This window comes from Gossypium raimondii, chromosome 4 (genome assembly GCF_025698545.1).
Source record: "Gossypium raimondii isolate GPD5lz chromosome 4, ASM2569854v1, whole genome shotgun sequence".
Lineage (NCBI taxonomy): Eukaryota > Viridiplantae > Streptophyta > Magnoliopsida > Malvales > Malvaceae > Gossypium > Gossypium raimondii.
Window position 1 is genome coordinate 42,339,437 of NC_068568.1, and position 23,207 is coordinate 42,362,643.

Genomic DNA, 23,207 nt, shown 5'->3' on the forward strand with positions numbered 1-23,207 from the left:
CTGAGCATTCTAAACTTTATGAATACCAATTAAAAGGAGACCTAAAGGGGACTCAGAAGATCGAAGAAAACACTCGAAGAACGCCATCAGAATCAACTTGGAAGCAGATCTCCCTCAAGATTGAAGGTCTCCATTTAATCTCTTTTGAAGTTTTATTGAGTTTCTTTATGTCTTGTGGTTATCCTAACTTTGAGATGTTTCTGTTCAGGATTATGAACTAAATTCCCTAGATACCTAGGGAGGATGAAACCTATGATAAATCTTATTATTTAATTTCTATTTTTCGCGATAAATACTTGATTCTTGTTCTCAATTATGTATGCTTATTTTGTGTTTTAATATTCTGGGGATATTAAGTCATGTTTAATGTGCTTATTTCAATGGAGCAAAATTCTCTGTTTTAGAGTAGATCTAGCATAATTGAGTGGAGTTGCATGCAATCCTAGAAATAGGACGACATAAATCTACCATATTAGAGTCAAATCTAATAAGGAAATCCATAGATCGAGTTAATACGGCAACAGGGGTTTTAATTAGAAAGAGATTTCAATTAATCAACCTAGAGTCAGTTGCTCTTACTCTCGAAAGAGATATTAACATAATTTAGGGATTTCTAGGGATAAAGACACAAGTGAATAAATCGTTTAATTCAGATTCAGAATAATAGGTGAAGTCTAATGGATTCTTTCTTGGGTATTGTCTTTCTTGTTAGTTATCTTCGATTATTTTCCTATTTCATTCTCTGTTGCGTTCTTAGTTAAATTAGATTAGTAAATTTAGATTAAAAACAATCACTCTAATTTGTCGGCTAAATAATAGAAAAATGGTAATTACTAGTACTTTTAGTCCTTGTGGATACGATATTCCTTACTCAGCATAACTATACTATTGTTCGATAGGATCGCTTTCCTTAGTCGTATTTATAGTTAGTTTAGTGACCATTAATTACTCTGTTGAGACCTCGGAAAAAGTGTCAACCTCCAACACTTTTAAAAAGTGTCAGACCATCCAAAATCCCCCATAGCTCAACCTCCAACACTAAACACACCCTCAAATAATGATTGTATCCAAGGGTCCACTCTCTAGTATGATCTAGAAACACCCCCAGAAAAAAGCATGGCCTGTATTCGATTTAACCGCTCCATTAGTATTTAAGAGGCACAAATTACCTATCAAGAGAAGGTTTGAATCAATTGTTTGCTGTCCAAATGTGATTTTCATGTGCGTCAAAGCATACTGTTTCGCCCAACAAATAAAGGTCTTAACTATCTCAATAGTATTCCAAGTTATTCCTTGGAAGAGGAATAAGTTTCTATTTTTCAAGATATGTTAAGCACGTATCCTAAAAAGACAAGACCAACTGATCCCCACACTAGACATCCGTAAATGATCACTTAAGTTGTACTCTAACCATTCGACTAAGTTTGTAGAGAAATACCTGCAATGTTGACTGATGGATACAACTTGAGACCAAACCTCTTTTGCACTTGCACGATCTCTAAGCACATGTAAAATATCCTTTGTCTCATGTTGACAAAACAAACAAGAACAATCCTAACCAATGCCCCTCCTTACTTTTTCCTCATTAGTAATGAGTTGTTGTTTAAAGACGAGCCAAATGAATACTTGAACTCATTGGGGTCCTTGGTACTTTTAAGGGACTCTCTATTGCCTCTCTTTATAATGCCACGAACTCTCTCGAAGAGACCAATACACACTTTTAGCAAAGAAAGACCCTGTTGGAGTGTCTAGCCAAGTGATCCGATCCGACTCGATTACTAAGTGTGGAAGGGGAATGCTTACAATTCTTCTAACACAATCTTCCGGTAGCCAAACACAAGCAAATCAAGATTCCACGTACCTTATTCTGTTACTATTTCATTAAGTTAGCAATTAGATACAAAACATCCATGAGAAGGTATTTGTTTAATCAACGACCCTAAGTGCAGAATCTAGAAATCCTTCCAACACCAAATAGAGTTGTTGTTCCCCACATGCGACACTAAGTTCTCACGAAGTAAAGACCATACCTTAGTAAGAGCCTTTCAAAAGAAAGAGCACCTCCTTCGTGCGATACTATCCGACACCCTCTCCTTAATATTGTATTTCTATCTAAGAACACGGGCCCATAGATCATCATCCTTTGAGGCTATAAAAAATCGTAACTTTATAAAAAGGAAGCATTTTGATCCCTCACATGAAATAAATGCATATTTGCGAGTTCCTTTATTTGGTTTTAGTTCTTATCCTATCTCCTAGCTCCTCTTCAACTCCACTAGAGAAGAAAATATTAGTCTTGTGACCATTAACTTGATGCCCCAAAAAACCATAAAAACTATCCAGAATTTCCATAAGAATCCGAGCTTGCTACAAATCCGCTTTAGAAAAAATAACCAGATCATCAGTGAAAAAAATGTGGGATAATTCCGACCTCAATTGAGATAATCGGATAGGACACCATCTTCTACTAGAGATAGCCAACTGAATACCATGTCCCAACCATTCCATACATAGCACAAAAAGATACGAGGATAGAAGACACCCCTGACAAATCCCTTTAGCAGGCTCGAGCCTTTGTGTCGGAACCCCATTCCACAAGATCTGCATAGTGGAGTTAGAGATAGTTGACAAGATTACCTTTCATAGGTACTCTATACTAGCCACTTGAAGTGAAACATCAATGAAACCCAATCAAACCCTGTCATGTGATTTTTCCAAATCAATTTTGACAGTCATCCATAGTTTCTTATTATGTTTCCCTCTTATTGAATGAATAACATCTTATGCAATAATGATGTTATTTGAAATGATCCTTCCCGGAATACAACCAGCTTACTTTTGCGCTATGATTTTAGGGTAACTCATCTTAAAACAGTTAACTATGGGTTTCCTAATCAACTTCTATAAAACTGAACAAAGGCTTATGAGTCGAAATTGAGGAATACTCACAAGATTAAAGACCTTAGGTATGAGGAAAATAAGAGTATTGTTTAGACCTGGATCAATGGTTCCACCACAAAACACTATCCTGACACATTTACAAATAGTGTTTCTAAAGACCCCCATTGGTTTTGAAAAAAGAGAGCGTGAAGCCCATCACCCCTAGAGCTTTTAGAGGAGTCATATCAAAAAGAGCATTATTAATTTCCTCATTCGAAATTATTTTACCCAAGAAATCTCAGTCACTCTGATGAAGCTGAGGGAACAAGCTAGGTGACAGGCCTCTCATCTGTGTAAGAACTTCCCTATACAATTTCTGAAAATAACTAACCACTTCAGCTTGAATATCCTTTGGGTCATAAATCCACTCCCTATCTTGATTTAGCAGAGCATTAATACAATTAGAATTTTCCTTTTTAGTGTACGACTATGAAAATATCTAGTATTTCGGTTGCCTAAACTAAGCCAATCGCATCGAGCTTTTTTTCCACAATAACTCTTCATAATGTAAAATTGATTTCAGCTCATTACTTACCTGCTGCTCTTTTTGAATCAAAGGGTTTGATACCAACTATTCCATCGCCCTTTGGGTTTCAAATAAATTAGAATCCAATTTTCTTTTAAAAGCACCAGTATAACCGTAAACAAACTTATTCCAATATTTGATCTTTAGAGGTGGAAAGAAAGAGAGAAACTCAAACATACTCCCATTGAATTTTAAATTTTCTTTGAAAAAATCAGAAAAAGCTTGGATGTTCGGTCCACCCAACAAGGAAACAGAAAGGTTGGCACTTAGGCAAGTTAAGCTCCGACCTTAAGGAAAGGCATAAAGGCCTATTGTAATACCCCGAAAATTACTACAGTAAGAAACTAGGTATCTCTGATATAGTAAAATAAGGAAATAAAGTGGCAAAAAGGGAAATTTTGAGTTATGTCAACATTGGGAAGTATATTATGACATATTAATTGAAGAAATGATTATATCGCAAAAGTGAGAAAAGTTTTATTGCTCAAGAGTAAATACTTAAAATTTGAGGGGTTAAAGTTTAAATATGAAAAGTTAAAGGACCAATAGTGAAAATATTTTAAGGGTGGAATAATTTAGAAACTAAGGAAAATGGATGAATTAGGACCAAATTGAATAGGTGAAGAATTATGAGGACTAAATCGTAATTTTACCAAATTAAGTGATGATTCAAGGATGAAATTTTAAAAGATCATAAAAGGCAAAATGGTAAATTAGAAAGAGAGAGAACTCTAAAAGGTAATGATGATGTTGGTGATATTTTAATTAATTAATTAGATAAATGTTATTTAATTAATATTTATTAAGATTTTTAGTATTATTTTATTATTAAATGATTAATATAAAAGGGAGGAAAGATGAAGAGAATTTATCATCTTTCATGCCTTTAACGTGAGAAGAAAAAGAAAGAAAGAAAGAAAATTTCTTTTCTTTACAATTTGGTCCTTTCACCAAAAATCCACCATTTTCACTTAGAAATCAAAAAAATTTCCATAGCCAACAATAGAGAAAATTGATAAGGAGGCTATGGGGAGCTAGAATATCAAGTTAGATTCAAGAAATATAAGCTGAAGGAGAGAGAAAATCAAGTTAAAGATTGAAATCAATAGGACAAGGTAAGAACATCAAGATTTCAATATATTTTTGAGTTTGATATTATTGAAAAGTATGAAATTGATGTTAATGTAGAGTTTTATTATATAAGGTTCTATGTTCTTGATATGTTAGTGAATGGAAATAAGAGGAAGTAATGAGAAATATTATAGAGAAAGGAAAGGAGGGTGTTATAAATTTAGTTATCAACATTTTACACTAAAACAGCTTTTGAGACAAGAGATATTTTGACTTTGAAAAATCACCAAAAATAGTAGAAATTGAATTAGAGTTTAATTAAAGTATTAAATTAAATATTATTGAATCTAGTTTTACATAGATGTGACAGTGTAAGCAAAAGAATTTCATATTATGAGATATATGAATTTTTATGAGACAAGGTCAGATTGATTTCGGGTTCCCCTATTCTGACTTTGGAAAATCATTAAAAATTGTAAAAAAATAATGAGGGGCTTAAATTTATATGTTTAAACTTGATGATTATATTTTCAATAGAAACAAACAAAAACATTATCTAGATCCCGTGCTAAGAGATAATTAATTTTTAGTAAGCAAAGGGCAAAGCTGTCAAACAGCAGAACAAGGATAAATTTGAAGAATTTACTGTACTTATTGGCTAAACTATAAATTATAAAAATTTTATGGTAGAAATATATTGGAGTATAGTTTTAAAAACATCTAACATCAACTGGTTCTTAATTTAAAATTCTGTAGCTCAAGATATAAATAATTTAGTGACTATGACTCAAGTGGACAACTTGGAATGAACATATAAGTAAATTGTGGAATTATAGATAATGTTACATATAAGCATGTTATATAAATTAAGGATGTGGAATGGAGAGGAGGAGGAGAAGGAGAAGGAAAATATATGAATATTCAACTAGCATGAGTTTTCATTAAAAATGGCTAATTTGCATGTTTTGAGTTAAGAGACTAAATTGAATAAAAGTAAAACTTTAGGGGCAATTTTGTAAAAATTTCAAAAATGGCCAAATTACAGGAAATGAATTGTTTTAATTAATAAATTGAATGAATTATTAATTTAGATCAAGATCGAGTGGAAAATCGAGGGAAATGGAAAATTATCAAAATACCCCTGTATCTTGGTATTTCTGCAATTTAGCCTGAAAATTGAATTGAATGAGAAATATGTGTTAGTATTGAATTGAATTTTGATTAGTGAATGAAAAATTGGATTTGATATTGAAAGTAAATTTTGAAATGAAAGTGAGTTGAATTGAGAATTGGAAACCCTATTAACTGGTCGGGCTGAGTCAGATATAGTTGGTATCTTATAGGATTGGAAGAGTACGGGAATTTATCGGCTTTGTCGATCAGGCACTATATGTGTCGTATTAGGCAGCACGTGTGTCATTTCAGGCACTTTATGTGTCGTATACTGCTTCTGATATATTGATCAGGTATTGAGTACCGTTTTAGGCACAATGTGCCGTACTGGTGTGTTTGGTTGGAACCGTGTATCTGCCAAAGTCCGAGTCTATTAATAGGGGTAATTAATTGAAAAAAATTAAATCGAACGAAATGAATCAGTTGAGCCATTGAAAGGAAACGTGATTGTGGAATATAATTTGAAAATGTGAATTGAATATGAAAATGCGAATAGAAAACATGAACTAAATGTTCATGAGATAAATAATGGCTCAATGTGATAGTATATGATATTAACTAATGAAAGTCAAATGGTATTGTAGATATTGAGAAATGAAAATTAAATATGAATTAGTTTGGTAAATGATGGATATTATATATATGTTCTATTGTTGAAATTGAATTATTATTGGAAATATATTATCGAATTTAGTACTCAGTCTGGATTGAACGTGGGATTGAGTACAATCGTTCTATGGCAAAGGATGAATTGACGGATAAGACCATGGTTGGATCATGGCAGTGTTTATATGTAAGACTATAGTTGGACTATGGCACAAAAAGAACGATGTGCTCATATCCGTAAGCTGTTCTTCGATTCAGTAAGAAATGGGAAGAGACTTATGTGATTGAAATGAAAGATTTATGGATTAATATTGATATTGATTTAAAGGAGTGTGTTTATTGATTACATTGAATTTGAAAAGGTAATTATATATGTTGAGACAAGTAATAAACTTAAGTGTGATATGTGATAAAATAAGTTTATCAAACTTGAATTTATATGTAATATGTGCAAGTACGCTAACCAGTGTTGTTGCTTGATGCTTAGGCAAGTGCCAAGCTATTGGTTTCAAATATGAATGCTAGATGAAATGAAATGTCTGATAATTAATTTGTAAACTCCGGTAATGCTCCTTAACCGTGTTCTGGTGACGGATTAGGGTTACGGGGTATTACACCTATGATCTGATTTTAGCCTCGGAAGATAAGTAATCAAACAATTCAGAAACATCCTCACCTAAGCGTCATTGCCAAGCGTTCTATCAAGCCTCTCAAAGGTCTTTCCTTTGTGCCAAGTAAATAATGCCCCCCTAAACCCCAAATCTTACAAATCAACTGACTCAACAAAATCACCATAAGAGGGACACCTCCTTCCACAGACATTCCCTCCTTGTTTTTTGCTAGATGAAAGTATTGCATTAAAGTCCCCAATCGCCATCCAAAGAATTGACTTAGAGGGTATAGAAGACTTCAAATCTTTCCAAAGTATCTTCCTTTTTGTCTTATTCGAACCTACATAAGCAAAAACTATGTAGATAATTTTAGGATAAACACTACTGCAAACCCATATCAAAATAAACTGCAAATGAATACGAACAACCTCTACCCTTATCGAATCTTTCCAACCCACCCATATACCATCAAAAAAGCCAACTAGTTCTACTTGGTGAGAGTGTTGGAAACCCATCTTAGAAATAATAACGTCAGCTTTAAAGCCATTAACCCTCAGCTCTAATAAGCTAACAATATCAGGTCTATACTTTGAATTATATTCTTGAAAAATACGAGGAAATTTTTCTCTTGCACATCCCTGATAGTTCAACGAGAAGACAAACAAATTTAATTATATATAGAATAAATGGATAAGAAAAATTGACCTTTAATGACAGATAATATTTTTGGCTTCTAGTTACTTTTCAACCACCTTCAGTCCAGCTACATCGTCCTCCTATCCAAGCTGAGAAGAGATAAGGCCCACCATGTTATTGATAGACTCTGAAATAGGTATCCAATAATTATTTGACATTTTGAAACGGGTCCCTCGATTTTGGATTGTCCTACTAAGTTTGGTACCATTTCTTCCAACTTCGAGTTTTCCTCCAGCAGTCTATCCTTTAGCAGTCGACTCACTACTGCCCAACACCTCCACTCAGTCAACATTTGCTGCTTAGGCCAGATTCAGGGGAACATTTTCCTTAAAAACAACTGTTGTGTGCTTTGATGGGTCAAACACACACACTCTCAATGATACTGCAACCTTCATAGGACCCTCAATGATCGGATTAAGATGAGTAGATATATTCGAGCTAATACTTGCAAATGATCGAATGCCAGGAGCACCGCTAGGCTCTCCTATACTTTTTCCAGAAATGACAGAAGTTGAAGCTTCTTGGTTAACCTTCAACTGGGCCATTCCAGATTTGACCGATGCACCCTAGCGCTCCTTAGCATCAAGAGCCTAGAAGCCTTCGAAAGCCCGACCAAATTAACCATGTTTGAAAACCCCAACTCATTCCTCCGAGCTAGCTTTTTACCTTAGGCCTTCGAGTTGCTTCCAGACTCACCCATAAAAAGGCTTCCCTGCTTATCTTGTGATCCATCTTTGGAGCTTACTCCCCCATTTCTACTCCCTTGAACCCCTATAACGACTTGCCCAGATTTCCTTCGACCTAGGCTAGAAACCTAATCATCACCACTAACCCTGGCCCCATTCATAACCATTATTCCTTTATTATTATCCTCTGGTGATTCCTCACTTACCGCTTCCTTTCCATCCTCATTTCTATTGACAACATCCAACACATTAAATCAAGAATCACCAATCAAAACCCTCAAATTTGTATTAACATTTCTTGGGGAATCCCTAGAATTACACCTTATCTTTCTCTCAACTAGCATCTATGGTCCATAAATGCCTACTTCCTCTGTCTTATCATCTTCCACCATTACCGAATTAGCTGCTATAGAATCTCTACCGTCTAAAGTCACTCTTTCACCTGTCCTTGAACACGACACCATTTTAGGAAAAAATTCCTTTACATGATCGTACTGACCACACAAGAAGCAAATTGTTGGAAGATATTCATATTCAACTTGTTGAAGTACTCCATTGATCCAAACCTGGGAAACCAATGATTTATCCATATTAACATGGATCACCATACACATAAACTAGCTCATGCTTCGTTGGTAGTATTAAAATCCAGTTTTGTTACCTTCCCCACCATTACTCCGATCTCTCATAAAATCTTCCGATTACACATGTGCCCTAGAAGCCCAGGAAGGCGGATCCATGAATTACAACACTTGAAATGGATGTGCAGGATTAAAATTGACAGGCGACTGTAACCCCTCAAAAGACCTAGATGCTACGACCCAATCTAAGTAATTATATGGGCCATAAAGATGGCCAAAACATTTTTATAAGAAAAACTCACTTGTCTTGAAAATATGTCATTTCTAAAACATCGTGTTCCTTTCAATAAAAATTTATTTGTTCCCTTTTAATTCAAAATATTCGTACTATAACTTAGTTTTTAAATCACAAATTTGCAGTGGCTAATAATCACTAAAGCTTTTATTGATTGTTTAAAAATCATATAAAAGTAATTCATGCAATATTATCCCAAAATATCAAAATAGTAATCCCATGCCACAGTTCATAATTTAAAAATAAAGTCCAAAAAAATTATTAAGACAAAATCAAATTAAAGTCTATAATAAAAATCCAAAATGAACTCATATAGTTATTAAAAGTCCCACATTATTTAAAAGAAAATCCATGACCAAAAGATCGTTAACCGGAGAGCCCCTCCGAAGATCCGAATCTGAGCCTCAATTACAAGAATTACCTGAGACACACACATAACATGGGTGAGCTTTAAAAGGCTCAGTGTGAGATCGTAACAAACATATATTTCAACACGTAGCATAACACATCCAAATCATCATAAATATAACTTTCACAGAATTCACATAGCATCAGATTTAATGAACATAACAAGTTATGCTTATGTAATAATGTACATTTCCGAGGATTTCCTACCCATCTTCGCTACACACCAATATCGAGTTCCCTAAAACTTGTCCATTCGATAACACACCATTTGTGGACAAGCCACCACATAGATGTCGATAAATGGTCACATAAGATATCGTGGAAGAGCCACCACATAATTGTCGATAATGGCCGTATAGCACATCGTGGACAAGCCACCACATAATTGCTGATAACGGTCACATAATCACAGTTAAACTGCTACATAGCTTCCTCCTTTATCAATCATACCCCATGCATATGATGTGGCCATTTTAACACATATGTTTCACTTTTCACATTTTTCATATATTCATGCTCATAACTCATATTTCTCGGTTTTTACACATATGCATGTATCATGCTCACACTTTTACATATCACATAGTTTTCACTTTAGCATGCTTTAATATACATATTTATATTAAAACATGGATCTTAACATACACATACATATATCACATGTTTAGATCATCACATATTAATCTATCCATAAATCACATAACATAGAGTTGAGATCAGCATTACATACATCACATATCACAAATCATGGATTTTCACAACACCTAATAGTTTAGGACACTTACTTGGATTCCTCTTTGATTGAGTTTTTTAACTCCACTCGAGTACTTAATATGCTCACAAATTAATTAATTAAATAACATTTATTTAAATTAAATAACATTATATTTCACTTAAAATAAGAGTTAAATCCCACACTTTAAACCATAGATCCGATTGCCACAATCCTAATAAAGGAGATTTCACTTGGATCTAAGCCAGTAGATGAATCTATCGCATCAAACACGTATTTTAGTTAGATCTATCAAATTTGATTTTTAATACTTAAATTTTTAATCATTTGAAATAGTTCTCACCAGCACTTACCCTTAAATCGAAACTTGGATTTGTTGTCTTCGTTATCACACTAAGGGTCTTTTTGCTTGGCGTTGTTTGGTCCTTCAAGTTGATATGAAATCACATTAGTACTTATGATAAACAATTAATAAAATAACTTGATGACATTATCACTCTATACCATTCGGTCAAACCATGGTATTTCTAAAATGAAGAATTTACGGATCGAACAACCTTACTTACACTTGATTTAATACGAGATGATTGAAGGATCAAGAATAGAATGAGATTGATGTTTGAGTGATCTAAAGTAATCGAATAAGTGAAAGAAAAATATGAGTTGTAGTCACTAAGAAATTGACAAAAGAAAGAGAAATCAAAAAGGAAAATTTTGGTCACTGGCGATGACGACGACGGTGGTCCGACGGTGGCGGCAGTTCATGGTGGCGGTCACGACAACTCACGGTGATGCACGACGGTAGAAGGAAGGAGGAGTGGAAATGGGCGGCGTCTACGGTGGTTAGGAGGTTTTTAATGGTGGTGGAGGGCTCAGTTGTAGTGGTTGGAGAACAAAAGTTAAAAGGAGGTGGTTGTGGTTCTATTTTGATTTGAGAGCAAAAGAAGATGAAGGAATTGAAAAAAAAATAGAGATGAAGGTGCAAATGAGGGTGGTGGACAGTATAACGGGTGTGTAGCTTGGTCAACGAATGAAAAGGGGGATGTTGATGGACGGCAAAGCTTGGATGCACATGCCAATTGTGCGCAAAAACTTAATTAAAAAAACAAGAACATGGGGATTTGAACTAAGGCTTCTATGATAGTTAATGAACTTATTTCCACTAAGCCACAACACTTCATTGTGTTTATTTTTGTGCAATTAATTTAATACATAGGGGATGAGAGTTTCACTATTTTACAATTAATAGAAAAATGGAAAAATGGGATGTGATAGGCCACGATTGCACTGTCAAGTATTGACCATAATGACCCAAGGGCCCTGAGAGAGCACCTTTTCAAAATCATCCCCATTCTAAAACTTGGCCAAGAAATACCCATTCTCAATGTCCATAAGTTGGAATGGCATCAATGGTCTCCAAAGAATTGAGACTCTATTCTGTAGTGTTGCAAAACCAATATTACGGCCTAAGAGTTTGATCACTATTGTATTAGCCATATCTTTACCCAAAAAATGCTGAACCCTCTCCGAGAAAATAATCGAAGGAATACCATTTATTATTGATCTCGTGATGTCTCCTTCGATGAAATCAAAGTCATCCTCCACTTCCACCCCTGTTGCTATGATCCCCCTCCTTGAGCTAACAAGATCTTTCCCCACTAACCTCTCGTTCCAGGATAAAGGAGGACCAAGGGTCGAACCAACAACCATCACAACGTTAGCACCAACGCTTCGTTCCTGAAGACGTACTTTCTTAGTAGACCGATCCTCATTCAAATGAATCTCATCCTCGTAACCCTCTAGAGAGAAATTGTTTCCACCATAAATTTTGTTAATAAAAAGAATTCAATTTTGATTTTAGATCCGGATGAAATTCAATGCCTACAGTTTATAAATAATATTTAAAAGGGAAGAATAAAAATCGATTTTAAATAAAATGTTTAATGACGAAAATTAATCAATAACGAAGCATTAACGACAAAAAGCTATAAGCGTTAATGATGAAGCAACTATGTTAAGTCATTATATTTCTACAGTAAATTTTTCAATGGTTTTGCTCTTTTTCAATATTGAGAATGTACCAAACATATACTCTAGTTTTATAATGACCCGGTTTTCTAGTGTTGTCAAAACTTATGATTTCAAATGTTATTTTTGTAATTGTGTTTGTAAATATTAATATTTAATATTATTTAAGCTAGTATAGAAATATATTAAAGTTTGGTTTAGTAATTTTTTAATTGATAGTTATTAAGATACAAGTGCAATGATGCTAAAGTCGTAGTTTTGGAAACCGAGATATCAAGAACTCGTTTTTGAATCGAGCTCATAAATATTTAAATATTTATGGAGTTATTGTATAAGTGAATTAGATTTTGGATTAGTAATTTTATCAATTTAGTGATTAATTAAGATATAAGGATTAAATCGTAAAAGTTAATTTCTACTGATTTTATTTGATAATGGAGTTAAATAACATTTAACCAAGGCCTAAAATGGAAAATTACCATTTCTTTATGTTAGTTTATGGTAGAAACATGAAATTAGGTGGAAATAAAGTTAAAATTTTAGATAATTATAATAAAGAAATGAATAAAACATAAAAAAAAAAGTCCCGTCTTCCACTTTCTTTATTTTGTCTCCACTGTATGGAAAGAAAGGGGGAATGGAGTTTTAGTTTTCTTCCTTATTTGTTCTGCTGGAAAACTGATTGGAAGAAGGCTTAGTGTCGCATGCATGGTGGAAAAACTATGATTTTAGCTAGTTAGGTAGCTGAAATTTCAAGTAACTTGGTAACCCACTTAAGCTCTTCCTTGATCATAACTCTTCTTTGTTTTGTTTTTTTAGAAAGAAAAAGAAAATGGGAGGAGAGTAGAATCAATTATTAAGATGATAAAATCGAGAGCTTGAAGAGGGAAGAAAATCATCTTCTTATTGTGCAATTCCATGGAATGTTAATGCATGACTATTTTAAATGTTGTGTTGTGAATTTGTTGTAAGTATTGTTATAATTAAAAGAAGGTTGATTTTGCTAGTCGAAGAAGAAGAAGAGGGTTGCAACAAAAAGAAAAATGAAGACAGTAGAAGCTAGGAGCAGCGGGAAAATCTTGGTAATCTTGTTGGTTCTGTAAATTTTTCTTTACGATATTAACCGTGAAAATTTTTAGGTTTGATTTGTTTTGGTTTTATTTAAGACTACTATTTTCCAAATTAGGACACTTGATATTGATCGAATTGATGAGGATTAAATCCGTTCTTTGATGTCTAAATGTTAAATAATGCATGTTGTCCAAATTGAAATTATGGTTTCATTCGGTTGCTGAAAGGTTGAACATTTGTTGTTGTTCAAATGGAATTTAAGGTTTTCCTTTATGTTATCCGAATATTGTGTATTAATGCTATCCATTTCAAAGTATCTTATTGCTCTCCATATTGAGATCTTAGTCCAATATGACCATGTGAACTTCTAATATCGTCTCAAATTACGAAATGTTCCTTGCATCGACCACATTGCTTCCAAATTATTTGCTGCAAATTGCGGATTGAATTGTTCCCAAAATAGTTGCTACCCACTACTTATACCAGCTGCCATTTGATCCAATTTCAATCACCAATTAGCCTCCAAACAGCTGATTAAACAACCTTCAATGTGTTTTAAATAAGCTGCTTCATTGACCTACTTGATTGCTTTCCAATTCACTGCTGATCGAACAAGTATTTGTTGCCCACTGCACCGACCATTGCTTTAAAAAGGCTGTTGGATAGCAAAATATCCTCCATCGACCAGCCATGATATAGTGGCTACTATTACCATTCCTTCCTAACTGATTTCTTAATTATTTGTTGCTATTATCTACTTCAAATTGATGGCGTAATTTCATCGAATTTGTTGCCACAAATGCTTGAACTTGTTGTTGGATATTAATTTTACTGGGAATAGATGAAATTTTTTTGTAGATTAAAACGCATTAATTGTCATGAAAATAATAACTTAAATCTAATTTTAATAAATTCATTTGTTTTCTTTATATTGAAGAGAAGGTGTCTAACAAATAGTCGAAACTGAAGTTCATTGTGAATTGATGGGTTTTAAGCGATGAATGTTTAGAATTATGGTTTGTGATCGCTAATTTCTTATTTATCTTATACTTTTGCTATATCACTTGCTTAGGTGATTGAAATACGTGGTTGATTGTTGATTTATGTTATACCGATTATTAATGATTTGCTATGTATGAAATAATTATTGATTTGTTTGAAATATGTTAAATGAATATTTATTATTTAAAAGAGTTGTTCGTATTTTTAAATAAACAAATGAATTGTTTGCGGGGTTTGATAGGCTAATTCGTGCTTTACACGCATCAGAGTATCATTAAATGTTCTATCGCATCAACGTGCTTTGTACAGTGATGGGCTTCGAATAAGTATCCGTATAGTCGACGTGATTTTCCTTATAAGCTTACTTGGGCTCAATTGCTTAAATGTTTGAGAGACTAATGGATTGAAGTTTAGAATAATTACTGAATGAAATGTTGATTCTTGTGATGAAAGACTCAATTGTATAAAATGGAAAATAGTGTATTTTGATGCAAGTATGAAATTGACTTTGTATTAGATTGAAAAATGTTATGTTATGAGATGACTTGTTGAATTGAGTTATGAATTTTGGTTGTTGGAATATAATTGAAATTCTATGGAAATTTTGTTACTTAGTAAATGTGCAAGTAATACTTCGATTTACCCGATGAGGCACTAGGTGCCAAATAAATTGACAAGCGCTGAGTGCAATTGGATTACTTCAGCTTATCTGATGAGGCACTGGTCTCCAAATGTATCGATGAGTGTCAGGTGCAAATTATTCACTTCAAAAGACTAGTATGAAATTTGGAGTATGGTATGCTATTACGGTATAAATAATAAACTTGGTATAATGTTATGTTTTAATAAAACCTTGAAAGACTAGTATGAAATTTGGAGTATGGTATGCGATTTACACGATGAGGCACTGGGTGCCAATTAAATCTTCTCGTATTGATATTGCTTATAGTGATGTCTTTGTATGGATTACTCAACGTTTAGTTGTTTCTGTGCACAGGTTAGATTAAGTATGTGACCCTATATATCGATTTTAGCATCCAATGAAGATCCCAGACTCAATAATGATGGTGAACTTCCTTTTTAGTTAATTGACATATACCTAGGGGTGTCAGTTTTTATATTGTATATGTTTTATTTTGGTTGATCACAAGTTGAACTTATATGGTGTTTGACTTTGAATGTCTATAAAGCGTGTATATAAGTGTGAATGATGACATTATGGTAATCTATGATTGAAGCATTTGGATGGCCAATTTTGAATGTGGATAATGGAATTAAGGTGATTGAGAATGGCATGGATGTTTTGATTATGAAAATGTGATGATAATACATGTTATAATGTATGCTTGAATGACTTATAATGGTATATGTTACTTTGTTGTGTATTGGTGCGAATGAGACATATTTGTTAGATGTTTAAGATGATGAATTATGATATGTTTGGCATGGTTTGAGAATGCTTGGAATAGGCTTAAAGACGGTTAAATGCATATGTATGATCTAATTGTAAAGTTGAATTGAAAACTTGTACAAAAAGGCACATTTAGGATTCACATGGGCACAGTGAGGTACACGGCCTGAACACACGGTCGTGTGACCCCTGTTTGCAATTTTTTTTTACTTTTTGAAAAATTTCCAGTTTGATCCTTATCTGTTCTCAGGTCGACTTAAGAGCTTTCATAAGCTCATTTGAGACTCGGTTTAGTTTATAAATCATATTTTGCATGGTCTATGAAGTATTTTATTATTTAATCAAAATTTTGAGCCTAACTTGAATGTGATCTATTTCGGTAATTGTAGTAACATTCCATAGCTCAGGTTCAGCGACCTGATCGGGAAAGGGTTTTACAAGTTTAATAGTATATTGAGGATGTATCAAACATATTTATGTTCACCATTTAATAGTATAAAACTAAATAGTGCTTGTACATCAATAAAATTATATTTTTTATTTGGATTTTAAAATAATGATTTTAGGTGCATTGGCTTGAGTAATGTATTTGTCGAAAATATTAACTGCAAAATGATGCCTGGTTTAGAATGAAAGAGGAATTTTATGGCGGTGAACCAAAGGTAAAAATCATAGGTAAGTCGTCCATAAACAAAAATGTAGATGAAAGAAATTGTAATTATTTTTTAATTAAGTTTAAATTTATTTACGATATTTATTTATAAGGACATGATATTTTCTCATTAACGAAGTGGCATATTGGATAATGGTAAGAAAGAAAATGTTCCAACGAATATTCCTGCGGTTGATTCTGGTTCTAGATATGCTGTTGGGGATGCTATTGTTGAAGATGATGACACTGCTAATCCTACTAGTAGGCAGCGAGGTAATTTTTTCTTGTTTGTATATTTTTATGAATGCCTTATTTTGGAATTGCCAAAGGGCAGGAAGCCCTAAAATCAATTGAGTTTTAAAAATGTTTGTTTCTAAGCATAAGTCGTCTGTCGTTGCACTACTGGAGATTTGAGTGCATGGAGTTAAAGTTGATGGCGTTATGCATAGGACTGGGTATGAGTCTTCATTTCGAGTTGAGACGCATGGCTTTTTTGGTGGGATCTGGTTGTTGTGGAGGCCAAGTATGCAACTTAATTAAGGTTTTGCCTATGTCAAATCAATATGTTCATGAGAAGTGTGTTGACGTTGGCACGTGATCCATTTTTTTTTTAATAGTGGTTTATGGTAGCCTTAAGCCTATGAGAAGGAATGGCCTTTAGAGTCAATTGGCCTTGCCTGCCCCTTCATCGAATACTCCATGGGTGTTAAGTGGGGATTTCAATGCTATTGTGTCTACTATTGAGCGACATGGGGGATCGACTATGAGGTATGCTATTAATCAATGTTTCATCAATTTCTTATTCGATCTGGACTTGCATGATTTCAGGTTCTCTAGTCCTGCTTTCATGTGATCTCGAGGGAATTTGCAACAAAGATTAAATAGATGTATTGGCAATGAGTAATGGGTGCTGGAATTTTCGAACTCTTATGTACAACACTTGGAACATGTTAGGTCTGATAATGGGCCGATTTTATCATCAATTGGACAGGATCTAAGATCGCATGGTCAACGACCTTTTTTGGTTTATAGCTGCATGGCAACAGTGGTTTGTCTTGATTCGATATGTCAAATTAGACTCTCTTGAGTATGTAATGAACTTGTTTTCACATAGTTTATCGATTATTAGCTTTTAGTGTTAATGATAACTTTTCTTATATTTTACCTCTTTTGAGACTAAAATTGGAAAAAAACTATGTCATTAAGGAGTCTAATGATTGATCTAAGCTTGTGTAGGTAGATGATTGAGGCCAAACATCAAGGAGGACCTTAACTGTTGTGGGGGTTGCGACACCGGTGCATGTGTGTCACGACACTAACCCTTCATCATTTCAAGGAAGTGAACTTCAACTAAAACTCAACTTTTAAAAAACTTGTCGTTTAAGTCGCGACATTAAGCATGTGGTTTCGCAACATTGAGCCTCAAAGTTACAACTACAAACCTTCGAGGTCGCAACTCCAAGCAAATTGTTGATGTGAAGAAACGCAGTGGCCACTATCGTTGAGGTTGCGATAGCATGAAGTCTACGTTGTGACACCAAGTTCCCCCAAGTCAAGCTCGTTCCTATTTCCACGGAAGTCGCGGCATCGAAACTTAGGTGTCGTGACACTGAAGCTTGACAGGTGAAAAACTACAGGGGCAATTTTGTGTCCAAACAAGCTTAAGACACTTTTCATTTAAATGGCATAATTGTCAATGTTAAGTTAAATATTTTTTTGCCTATAAATATCATCTTATATAAACTATTTGGGTGGCAAGGCTAGTGTAGAAAATTAGATTAGACATTACATAAGTTTTACTCTTCTTTTTTTAGTTTAGGTTTTCATTTTGCTTCTCTTTTTTTTTTCTTTTCTTCTTGTTGTAGTATTTTTGTTTCTTCATTTTTGCTAGAAACTTTTGAATGGAGATGGATTAAACTCCTGCGCATCATCAGATTTTTATATATTAATGTGCATTTTCTCAACCCTTAACTTTTATATTTTATGTCTACCATATGTTTGTTAAAATGCTTTTGTGGATTTTAAGTTTAATTATGTGCTAAATCATTTTATTGGTTGATTGATGAGTGAGTTACTTAACTAAGTTAATCTATTCCTTGATTAGTTGTTTGTTCAAGTATATTAAATTGCATATTACAATAGAATTGACGCCGCTAGTAGAAGATTTATATAGACAAGACCGAGAGGAAACTTTATCGTGTAGGACTTTGATACGTTTGTGTCGAATAGTAAGGCTGTGAGGAGATCTATATGCCTAACTGAGACTAAGAGCAGAGCTTAGGTGGTATCTTTTAGTTTAGGATGAGAACAATAGGAGATTCCTAGCTAAGAGTGGGAAACAATATAATCATCATATGTTTATGAGCTTAGTTTGTAATCCATGAATCATTTGACCATCATTTCAATCTATTTGCATTGTTTCTAATAAAAAGGAAGAAAGTTAGTTTAGTATTTTTATTTGTTAATTTAGATATAGCTTAAATCTTATTTTATTTGGTTGCACAAATAATTTTTGACTCAACTAGATTAGTAATTGCTTAACTCATAATTAATTTGATTAACACATTTACCAATTTAACAATCTCTTGAGTTCAATCTTTGAAATACTCTGAAGTGTTCTATTGTAACACTATAACTATTACAATTGACCTATCACACTTGCAATTAAGCAGCCTTAATTCTTGATATTTTGTGTTAATTCTTTGCTTGACATTCGTATGTTTTGGAGTACTTCTAAGGACGTCGTGCAGAATGTCAAAGTTTTCACCCAAAAGGTTCGAAAATAGACCCATGATGTTTTTGGGCATACTAGAACAAAGAAAAGGAAGTTGATGGCAAGGATTCGTGGTATTGAAAGCAAGTTGGATCATTCTCCATCTAGCTTCCTTTTAGGTTTAGAGCATCAATTGAAGATGGAGTTAGATTATGTGCTTGCCTAAAAAAAGAGCCTCTGGTTCCAAAAGGCCCGCCATAAATGGATAATTAATGGTGACAGGAATACTTTTTTTTCCATATTAGCACTGTTAATCGTTGAGGGACTATTACATTAAGTTGTTGAACCTTGCTGATGGATCATGGTGTGGGGATCAGGAGATTTTATAGGAAGCTACTCTATTTTATTCTAATTTGTTTACGAGGGATCAGTGCATCGTGAGCAATTACCAAGTGCGAAATACGTTTTGTCGGTTAGACCAATATGAGATGGATAATTTGCACGCCATGGTATCCGATGAGGAAGTAAAAAATGTTGTGTTTGAAATGGAACCATTAAAGGCTACTGGAATTGATGGTTTGCATGCTCTTTTGTCAACAGAATTGGAACATGGTTGGGGAAAGTGCTTGTGAGTTTGTTAGGTGTATTATGGAGGGAGGGCAACTGAACGACTAGGTTAACAAGACCCTTCTAATGCTTATTTCAAAGAAGATTCTTGAAACAATTCAATAGTTTCGTTCGATATGCTTGTGTATTGTGTTGTATAAAATTGTATCAAAAGTAATTGTCAATAGGCTGAAACCATTTATGCTCAATTGGGTGCTCTCGAACCTGTTGACTTTTGTCTCTGGGTGGTGCATAACAGATAATATCATTATTGCTCAAGAAATTATACATTCCATGCGTAAAAAGGCTGGTAAAGTTGGATGGGTGGCCATCAAAATTGATTTGGAGAAGACCTATGACAGATTAGATTGAGATTTCATCAATGATACTTTGGTAGAGGTTAGGATCCAACATCAACTTTGGAATGTAATTATGCACTGTATTTGGTCCACATAAATGCAAATTGTCTGAGATGGTGTGCTGTGGAATAAGTTTAAGCCTTAACAGGGAATCCATCAAGAGGATCCCCTTTCACCATATTTGTTTATACTTTGCATTAGAGGTTGGCCCAAGCTATCTCTAATGAGGTGAGCCGGTGACGATGGAAGCTGTTTAAACTTTTGAGGGATGGTCCAAACATCTCCCATCTTTTCTTTGCTAATGACCTTATTTTGTTTACTGAGGCATCAATGGATCAAATGAGAGTAATTCGATCGGTAGTTGAGGAATTTTGCATCCATTCTGGTCATAATGTCAATTTGCAAAAAACACAGGTTTATTTTTCGAAGAATGTTTCATTACAATTGAGGGGGGTCATCTCTATAGGGTTAGGTTTTTCTTCTATTGAGGACTTTCTGCATCGTAGGGTTACACAATCTACTTTTGATTACAATATTGCCATCATTCGACAAAAGCTTTTTGGCTGAAAGGCTAAGATCCTCACTTTAGCTGGACGGATTACTCTTGCGAACGCAGTTCGGGCAACTATCGTTCGTGGTGTATTCTATGCAATCGACTATTGTCCCAAAAAGAGTGTGCCCTGAAATGGACTCGCAACTTTTTTTATGGGGGGGGGGGGGGTGGACACTGAGAACAAACTAGGTTTGTTTCTTGTAAGCTGGAAGGATATATGCAAGCCAATGCGAGCAAGGGGTCTTGGGTTCAAGGATCTAGGGAAACAGGATGAAGCTTTCTTAATGAAGTTGGGATTCAATCTAATTCTTTGACCTGATCAGCTTTAGGTTCAAGTTTTTCTGGCCAAGTATAAATTAGATGGTGTTATCCCGACTTCCTTTCATGCTACAAATTGTTCTTGGCTATGGAAGGATGTTAGTAACATTTGGGATGAGGTACGGAACGAGATTGTCCGGAATGTTGGTAATGGATTAATGGTGGATTTTTGAAGGGATTGTTGGATTATGCTTTTTCAATTTTTCTCCCGTTCGAATCTTATTCCATTGTCACTAGTTCCTATTGCCACATTGACTAATAGTAGTGGGGATTGGGATTGTTTTCGGTCTCTTCTATCAAAAGTTGTTCATCGTATAACTACTAAGAAGCCTTTCCGTGGATGGGATGTTAATGATTTTCCTAGGTGGCGTTGGGATCAACAAATTTAGTACGAAATCGGCTTATAAGCATTTTCTAATGACTAGGTCCCCAAGAAAAGATGACAGCGGAGTGGCAGCTGCTGTGCCCTCAACGAGTTAAGGTATTTCTTTGGCTACCTTTCCAGAATAAATTGTTAGCGAATAGGATTCGGGTTCACAGACATATTGCAATAGATGCTCGGTTTGTTGCATGTGGGGATCCAATTGAATCTATTGATCATATTCTGTGTTTTTTGCTACCCGGCTATGTCAAATTGGATGTTTCTTATACGCCTTGATGAGGTTCATGAATTTCTAAACTCGCCATTTGCTGAGTGGTTGGATGTGAACATTACTGATCCCTCTCGGTTCCCTTTTGACTCGAATAATTGGGACTGCTTTTTTGCTGCACTTTGCTGGTGCATTTGGAAGCAACAAAATAGAGGTATTTTCGATGTTGATTCTGTTGTGGGGGGCTGTCTCATACACCAAACGCGCCGACTTTGGGCTAATAGCAGGTATGCACAACTTGAGCAGTCACCTACGATTGGACGGGCTGCACGAGGGCTCTTACAATTGTTCATTGGATTAAGCTGAATATCAGCTGGTTGAAAGTGAATACGGAAGGGGCTAGGAATGAGCAGTTTGAATGTGCGGTTGATGAGAGTGCTGTGCAGAATCATGATGGTGTTTGGATAGCTGGTTGTGCTCGTAATATTGATGCATGCTCAGTTCTTGAGATATCAAAGGACCAAATTTTGACGAATTAAAATAAAAAGATTAATTTTCACAAAGAACAGAGATGGAATGCAAAATTAGACAGAATAAATTACCTACTTTGAAAAACTACCATGGTTAAAAATTACCTCTTTCAAAAGGAATAATGTGAATGAAAGAAAAATAATATAAAAATATATTTATAAAAGTATTCTTTCATTTAACCACAATTTCTACCCTTAAAAAATTTTAAAAGGGTTTTAATTTTTTCTAATTAACACTTGGTTAACTAATAACATCAACGTAATAATGATTTTATAATAGTATAGATATATTGATATTAAAATTTTTTGTTAAATTATTTTAGATATGCTTATATTGTAGGGATTGTATTAAATTAGTCAAATTATTATTAAATAGATCAATTTTCTTGTCAATTACAGTTCAATTTTAAACAAAAGATTTTATTTTACGAATCATAAAATTTTTAAAATATTAATTTTATTAAAAGGTAAATTATATTTTTAAACAGAAAATATTAAATCTATTTTAATTTGGCATTATTTAATTCTTTTATAGAGACTAATTTAATAAAAAATTAAAGTTGTTTTTCACAAAATGAGTGTCATAAAAATAAATTCTTATTTAAATCCACAATTAATAGCCCAACACAATTCAGAGGCTCAAAAATTTCAACTTAATCCACGAAGAGTTGGACTTTTTCTTACACACTGAACTAGTCCCGGGTCGGGTTATACAAGATCCACAATAGAGTGGAGTTTCTAAGAATTGAAAATTTTCGGTTAAATTCTGCTATTAGCCTCTGCACTTCAAAGTCTTTATACTTTAATTTGATCAATTTTAGTCTTCTCCCAAACAATAACCGGTAAACCTACTTGTTTAAATTCAATTTCTAGTCTTTTATCATATGTTCAATTGTAGATTTAATCCATATTTTTAATTGGACCATTATAATTTGTGAATTTTGAAATTTTAGTCTTACACAAATGATAATAATTAATCCATTAACTGAACTTTAATGAGTAACATGTGGAAATAATAAGCCGACATGACATTACACATATGATAATA

General features: G+C 34.0%; 1 long non-coding RNA gene across 1 annotated transcript; it reads right to left on the bottom strand.

Annotated features, from left to right (window-relative positions):
• Window positions 1–9,428: 9,428 nt before the first annotated feature.
• Window positions 9,429–11,333, bottom strand: LOC128040381 (uncharacterized). Its single transcript, XR_008195019.1, has 3 exons — window positions 10,893–11,333; window positions 10,680–10,751; window positions 9,429–9,606 (listed from the first exon to the last, which is right to left on the bottom strand). It is a non-coding gene; the product is annotated as an uncharacterized LOC128040381 (long non-coding RNA).
• Between the last annotated feature and the right edge of the window lie 11,874 nt (window positions 11,334–23,207).